The sequence below is a fragment of the Vespa velutina genome, chromosome 10 (genome assembly GCF_912470025.1).
Source record: "Vespa velutina chromosome 10, iVesVel2.1, whole genome shotgun sequence".
Lineage (NCBI taxonomy): Eukaryota > Metazoa > Arthropoda > Insecta > Hymenoptera > Vespidae > Vespa > Vespa velutina.
In genome coordinates, this window is record NC_062197.1 from 4,466,576 (window position 1) to 4,472,683 (window position 6,108).

Consider the following 6,108-nt stretch of genomic DNA (forward strand, 5'->3'; position numbering starts at 1 on the left):
ACGATCCACACCCACGCGAAAGAACCTTGACAAGAAGCACGGTGTGTCTAGTGTGCTCCATAATATTGCACGTGCGCGCTAATCAGAATACGAATAAGCGTTATAAGCTGTAGTAGGGACGTTAGGCACGTGCATTCGACTCGAGAGATGCATTACGTACAATGGACGACGAAGAATGCGGAGCTGGGAGCCACGTCTTTCTAGATCGTCCGAGATATGCACATCTAAAGGATCTAGAACGACTTCTATTTTTGTCTCGGGATAAGCTCTAAACCTGGAACGTGTTCGTTGAATATTCGATCAGAATTATCATTATTATTATCATTATTATTATTATTATTATTATTATTATTATTATTATTATTATTATTATTATTACTATTATTATTATATTATTTTTATTATTATTAATATCATCATCGTCGTTACGATTGGATGACATTGTTTTGAAAAAAAAAAGAAAAAAAAAAAAAAAAAGAAAAAAAAAGACTGATCAAATTCAAATAATAAGTATAATTATATATAATAAATATAATTATATATTAATAAGTATAATAATAAATTCCATCGTATAATTTTTTTTACTTTATTTAATTGTATTCAATGACAATTTTATTGGAAAATAATTCGTCATTGAATTCTCTTTACGAATTATAGAAACTTGTTATAAGGACGTTCACTCGCAAATTAGCATCTGTCTCTCTCTCTCTCTCTCTCTCTTCTGTCTCTCTGTCTCTTATAGTCTACTCCGACGTGCCTCTATTTCGCGTGTACGGTATATCATATGCTGGACAATAGGCAGATAATGCCATTACGTCCCCGTTAACAGCCATAATATCGAGCGACAACGATGCCAGCATCGTCGACAACGGCGAATGATAAATGTCGCCGTTGAGGTGGAATGGCACACACTCGTGCATAGCAGCGTGAAAGAGAGAGAGAGAGAGAGAGAGAGAGAGAGAGAGAGGGAGAGAGAGAGAGGGAAGATGGAGGGTGGAGAACAGAGTGTAACGTCTCGTGTGCGAGGAAACGAGACGACGATAGTCAAGAACGGAAACGACGAAGAGATAGTATGTATGTGTATGTGTGTGTGTGCGTATTTGTGTATGTTCGTTTGTGTGTCAGAAAGAGAAAGAGAGGGATAAAGATGGAAAATTCGGTGGGAGAGAAAAAGTAGGTAAATACGAAGCAGTGGAGCGAACTAAATGCCACTAAACGGGGGAAACTGGGATAAAACATACGTTTCCGCTTTTCTCCCGTAATACATCATAAGCGAGCGAAAAGCAGTGGCCATTTTCTACGGGGACACGCATTGTTAGTCTTCTCTCTTTCTCTTTCTCTCTCTCTCTCTCTCTCTCTCTCTCTCTCTGTCTCTTTCTTTCTCCGGTCCCCTTCTTCCGTTTCCATCTCGTGTCTTTCATCTTTCTCTTTCTTTCTCTTTGGATAACGAATGGTTTGTATTCGTCATTTCGTGACACGCGTTCCCAAAAACGTTGCGTGACAGTTTAAGCGAATGAAAATGTTGCATTCGCATTGGTCTAGAAATTTCAAGTCACCCTATACCTACCCTATATATTTTTTTCTTTTCTTCCTTTTTTTTCCATCGTTTCATTTTCTTTCTTCTCTTTCGTCTCTTCTTCTTCTTCTTCTTCTTTTTCTTCATTTTAACATTGTCAAAATTCGAAGACTCGTTGTCGTGAATGGGGGAGACAGACGAGCATCTCGACGAACCGTCATTGTTGCTGATACTTATGCTAAAACGTAGATATATTCATGCGGTAAAAAGTCGGAGAACCGCGGAGCACATTGATAGATACGAGGATCCGTTCTCTCGGATATTTCTCCTATCTCTTTCTCTCTCTCTCTCTTCTCTCTTCTCTCTTCTCTCTTCTCTCTTCTCTCTCTCTCTCTCTTTTTTCTCTCTTTCCTCTCTCTCTCTCTCTCTCTCTCTCTCTCTCTGTTCCTCTATTTTTCCTCAGTTTTCGTTGAATACACCTGGCGATAATTGGCCGCTGATTCGCGGCTAACGAATTCGTCGCATTTATTGGCGCAAACCCGATACGTTTCTCTCTACGTTCTTTCGTTACGGCAGGTAAAGAATTTCCCACAACACGTATTTGATTCTTTCTTTTACATGTTCTGCAATCGGTTGTGTTTGAAAATCGTTGATATTTCTACGTTTCGTGAAAGAAGAAACTCGCGCATCGCGTTCCTTCCGTTCGATCGACTAAACAAACGTGATAAATTATGCGGAAGCGTTTCGGCCGGCCTCGTAGAGTTCGTTCTCTCTCTCTCTCTCTCTCTCTCTCTCTCTCTCTCTTTTTTTCTGTCTCTCTGTCTCTCCTCTTGTATATGCGTGTATATATATGTAAATATGCGTGTGTGAGAACGTTGACGACGACGACGACGACGACGACGATGACGACGAAGTGGAGAAGGAGAAGAAGAAGGAGGTGGAGAAAGAGAAGGAGGTGGAGGAGGAGGGGGAGAGGGAGGAGAACGGCGACGACGACGACGACGACGACGACGACGACGAGGAGCAGATAGCGAAGAACGGCGATCGACAAAAACTGACGGTGGAACGAGCGGCCATTGTCGATCGCGAAGCGGAGACAGTAAACAGGCATTGTGTCGAGTACAATGTGTTACTCTGTCGGTGTTCGATTCCTTTACCTATCGAAATTCGTGTACCTACCTACCTGCTTTTCTCCTCCTTCCTTCCTTTTCTATCTACATAGAGTAAGCCATCCAACTAGCCTAGCCCTTCCTCCAATTTTCGTTCACCGATCCTTATATAACACGCTTAAATGACTTCTATTTTTTTTCTTTCTTCTCTCTCTCTCTCTTTCTCTCTCTCTCTCTCTATCTATCTATCTATCTCTATCTTTCTCTCTCTAGTTCTATCTCAGCCATTCGTTATTTTACACTTTACAAAATTAAAACATTACTATTTGATATAATAATTAACACGTTTTACAATATCTATTATAATACGTAACATGTCTCAAGGCTATCTCAAAGTATTTTTCTTTTCTTCTTTTTTTTTCCTTTTTTCTTTTTTTTTTCTTTCTTTCTTTCTTTTTGTTTTTTTTATTTTTTTTTTTTTTTCTTGTTAAGCCATTGAACATTTTATTATTTTCTATATAAACGTGTAAAAAGCATTATAACTTTACATCTGTCCTTGTACTTAGAAAAGTAATAATTTCTCGTTTCGTCGGTAATTAATATCTTCGGTTTATAAAATGGCCGTTCTTCCCTTCTCCGGGAAGCGAGTCGTGTTCTCGTCGTTGGACTCGTCTCGAGCGAGATGATGAAAAAAAAAAAGGGTGAACAATGAGAAAGGGCGCGAGAGAGAAAGAGAGAGAGAGAAAGAGAGAGAGAGAGAAAGAAAGAGAGAAAGAGAAAAAGAGAGAAAAAGAAAAAAGAGAAAAAGAAAAAAGAGAAAGAGCGTAGCGCTGGGCTACGAGCCACTAATTATAAATCCATTGTATCGCTCGTTTTTTACCGGGCGTCTCCCGCCTACTTCGGTGGTGAGAATCATGCGCGCACGCGCACCACGGAAGAGAAGCCGAGAATGAGAGAGAGAGAGAGAGAGAGAGAGAGAGAGAGAGAGAGAGAGAGAGAGAAAGGGAGAGAGGGAGATCCCATTCTCTTCAGCGCCCGGTAGCCGCCGTAATGCCGCCATTGTTCCAACATTGTCGCGACATTGTCGCGCGATAACGTGCGAAAACAAAACCCATCCGCAAAGGTTCTGCCTCCGCGTAACAAGCCGTCTTTGTCTTCGCTCAGCTTCCTTTCTTCTTCTTCTTCTTCTTCTTCTTCTTCCTCTTTTTCTTTTTCTTTTTCTTCGTTGTCGTCGTTGTATCGTCGTCGTCGTTGTCGTCCATCTCAATCCGTCCTTTCCTCTTTCTTTCTTTTCCTTTTTCTCTATTTTTCTTTCCTATTTTTTTCATTTCTTTTTTTTTTTTTGATTCTCTCTCTCTCTCTCCCTCTCTCTCTTTCTTTCTCCCTTTCTTTTTGTTTTTATTTTTTTTATTTATCCTTTCGTCGGCGAATCCCTCGAATTCATGCTGATGGATAAAGGGACAACAACAGAAGAGGAGAATGAGAGTGGTCTATCGGATTGTCGATATTTTCGGTTACTCAGGATTAGAGAGGAGAGAGAGAGAAGGGGAGAGAGAGAGAGAGTAGGGGAGAGAGAGAGAGAGAGAGAGAGAGAGAGAGAAAAGCGAGGAACATCGGTAAACGTCGGTCGTTGGCATTAACGTGGAGCTGGAGGAGTTGGAGGAGGAGTAGAGAGGTAGTAGTCCAACGTCGCTATCGGCCCGATAACGAGTTAGCGTTCGTAGTGTTGTATGCTTGGCTTCAATGTGCCACGACAATGTAGCCAACGTTCAGGCATTCAGCGGTAGACAATACGGCGAACATAATGTCATAATGGAGCGGGGTGCTCGGCAGGACCTACCAAGAACGGGAATGGAGAGAGAATGGACGGGGCATTGAGTGAGACGGAGAAGGGTATATGCGCACGCACGCGCACTAAAGCAATAGGGTTAAAAAGCGTTTCAGCGAGAAGAATCTGAATAAAATATAAGAGAGTGGGAAAGGAAGAGGGAAAGAGAGAAAGAGAGAGAGAAAGAGAGAGAGAGAAGGAAAAAAAAAATAAAATGTGATATAAGAGGAAAAAAAATGAAAGAGCCGTCCTATCTGATATATTTCCTTCGCGAGAAATTCGTTTACGTGATAATAAAAGTAAAAGATGCAAAATACGAATAAAGTTGGATATTATTTATATCGAAGAAAAAAATTAAAAATTTTCTTATCTCGAAAAAAATACGAGGAAGATTTTTTAAAATCGAGAGAGAGAGAGAGAGAGAGAGAGAGAGAGAAGAAAGACAAATATACAACATACAGCACACGCACCCACACACACACACACATATATATATATATATGTATAAATAATAATGATTATGAAATAGAGAAATCAGAGAAAATTCTGACAACAATGTCGTTGGTTGACTCGGCCGAGAAAGTAGGTAAATTAAGTTTCATTAACGCATCCATGATTAAAAACACTCACCCTACGGCTATGACTATAATCGAGGACGATGGAAAGCGGATGGATTCTGGAATAGGGGGAGGGGAGGGATGCTGAGAACAATGGACGTCTCTATACTCCGACACGAGGGTGAAACTTGAACTTTAGGAGGAGATTCATCGGTTCGGATTGATTGTCCTGGCTTGCAGTATCTCGTCTCGTTCGAATCCCCGATAAACAGCCCTTCTTGTCGTACAGTTCTATTTTCTTTTTCTTTCGTTTACGCGTCTACCCATAATGTAATTGTATCGAATAAGAGAAAAACGAAGATCCGTTAGCGGACGTCAATCGGCATACAATCGTATTGTTTCGTTCTAAAGATTCCAATTCTCTCATTCTTTCAATCTCTCTCTCTCTCTCTCTCTCTCTCTCTCTCTCTCCTTCTCTCTCTCTCCCTCTCTTTCTCACATACACACATACTATCTTTCTCTTAACACGATACGACGAATAGACCAATATCACTTTATAAACGAACGAAGAATTATAATAATAATGAAAGAAGAATAGTGCGTATTAGAAAATAAAGAAAATTAGTAATCGATGAAGAAGCTCATTTCTTCAGAACTAATTCTCTTTATTATTATTCAACCATTGTTCGTAATACCTCTCACTCTTTAGCGAACCGATAAGAGGGTTGTAGCCGACCGTTAGCAGGCGAGCTGTGGAAGATGGAGAGAGAGAGAGAGAGAGAAAAAAAAAAGGGTATTAATGATCAGTTCGATAGGATCGGATCGTCGTCGATAAGAGATCGTTCGTCGAGGCAAGAAAAGGAGAACGAAAGCATCGGGAGGAAAAGAACTTTGTCGAGTAGGACGACGTTCCATAATCGCGAACGATGCCGAAGGGGCTGGTTATATAGTTGAGTGTTGTGGGGTATAAATGGGGGATGATTAAAATAACGAGACTGCAAGGAGGGTGTCCTCCAGAGATCCCCTTAGCAGTCGTCGTAGTCGCACGAGAACGGAGGGGAGATAGAGCGGGACGAAGGCGGTACGGATCGAGCTGTT

General features: G+C 40.8%; 1 protein-coding gene across 1 annotated transcript in view; it reads left to right on the top strand.

Annotated features, from left to right (window-relative positions):
• Positions 1 to 6,108, top strand: part of LOC124952458 (peroxisome biogenesis factor 1) — a 97,204-nt gene that overhangs the window by 59,221 nt on the left and 31,875 nt on the right. The gene's annotated exons all lie outside the window — the stretch shown is intronic.